This window comes from Scyliorhinus torazame, chromosome 18 (assembly GCF_047496885.1).
Source record: "Scyliorhinus torazame isolate Kashiwa2021f chromosome 18, sScyTor2.1, whole genome shotgun sequence".
NCBI classification, from domain to species: Eukaryota; Metazoa; Chordata; class Chondrichthyes; order Carcharhiniformes; family Scyliorhinidae; genus Scyliorhinus; species Scyliorhinus torazame.
Window position 1 is genome coordinate 11257894 of NC_092724.1, and position 1720 is coordinate 11259613.

General features: G+C 43.9%; 1 non-coding gene across 1 annotated transcript; it reads right to left on the reverse strand.

The window, feature by feature from the left end:
* Positions 1 to 1205: 1205 nt before the first annotated feature.
* On the reverse strand, positions 1206 to 1296 carry trnap-agg (transfer RNA proline (anticodon AGG)). Its single transcript is given in 2 exon segments — positions 1206 to 1241; positions 1261 to 1296. It is a non-coding gene; the product is annotated as a tRNA-Pro (tRNA).
* Between the last annotated feature and the right edge of the window lie 424 nt (positions 1297 to 1720).

Below are 1720 nucleotides of genomic sequence, written 5' to 3' on the forward strand. Positions count from 1 at the left end.
GGGGCATTGAGGGTGAAAACGTCATGTAAGGTGGCCAGGAAAAAAGTTTTAAACAAGACATGATAGGCCCAACGAGGGGAGACCCAATACTGGATTAGGTCATGGGAAATGAAGATGGGCAAGTGGGTGAAGTGACAGTGGGCGACCATATTGGGCATAGTGACCACAATTCAGTTAGATTTAGTATTATGCTGGAAAAGGACAGAGATAAATCAGGAGTTAAAGCTTTACACTGTGGGAAGGCAAATTTTACAAAACTGAGGCGTGATTTGATTAAGGTGGACTGGTAAAGACTGCTAAAGGATAAATCAGTGGTAAACCAGTGGGAAACATTAATAAGTGAAATCCCGAGGGTGCAAAGCAGGTATGTCCCCTCCAAAAATAAGAATGGTACGGTCAAAATCTAGATCCCCATGGTTGTCTAGAAAAATACAGGAGAAGATTAAACAGAAAAGAAAGCTTATGATAGTCATAAAAAACTCAACATGGCAGATAGCCGAGAGGAGTATAAAAAATACAGGTATCAAGTAAAAAAGGAAATAAGGAAATCAAAGAGAGAACTTGAAAAAATATTAGCAAGCAAGATTATGGGAAACCCAAAGATGTTTTCCCAGTATATCAAGAGCAAAAGGCTAGTTAAGGAAAAAATGGGACCTATTTGAGATGAAGAAGGAACGTGAGTGAAGATTCAGAGGTTATGGAAAGAGTTTCAAACAATTTTTTTTGTCTTCATATTCACAAAGGCAAGGATTGATGTGAAAAAGTAATCCAAGAGGAGCAGGGTGAAATATTAGATAAAATAAGCCTAACGAGAGAGGAAGAGGAGATGGAATCCTTGAAAATGGATTATCATAGAATTTACAGTGCAGAAGGAGGCCATTCGGCCCATCGAGTCTGCACCAGCTCTTGGAAAGAGCACCCTACCCAAGGTCAACACCACCCACCCTATCCCCATTACCCAGTAACCCCACCCAACACTAAGGGCAATTTTGGACACTAAGGGCAATTTATCATGGCCAATCCACCTAACCTGCACATCTTTGGACTGTGGGAGGAAACCGGAGCATCCGGAGGAAACCCACGCACACACGGGGAGGATGTGCAGACTCCGCACAGACAGTGACCCAAGCCGGAATTGAACCTGGGACCCTGGAGCTGTGAAGCAATTGTGCTATCCACAATGCTACCGTGCTGCCCAATAAACAGGGCTCGTCCGGGATTTGAACCCGGGACCACTCGCATTTTATCGCAAATAGAAGCCCCTAAGCGAGAATCATACCCCTAGACCAACGAGCCAACCTAGACCATATCACAGCAACCCCATGTTTTTCTAACTAGAAATTTACCCTTAAAGAATCAAACTATTTACGTGACAGAAAAACAAAATGACAGTGTCTGAATGGATTTTTAGCACAGAGCAATTAAGTTACAAGTCTCTGAAGTATGTCAGTGATTTGCTGATCTATTTAGTTTTAGTTACGTAGCTGGCTCCGGATCTTTGCTCGAAGCTGCTGTGTATTTTCCGAATGCTGGTGAGTACCTCACTTTCTGATTCCCCAAAGCCTGTTCACCATCTATGATGCTTAGAAAGTAAACGGTAAAGAAGGCTTTAATAAGCTAAGAACTAGTCTGGTGCCGAGACGGGTGCTTACTGGGTGCCGCCCACACGGCGGCCCCTTATATACGGCTCCCAGGTGGGCAGAGCCAGAGGCGGAGTCCC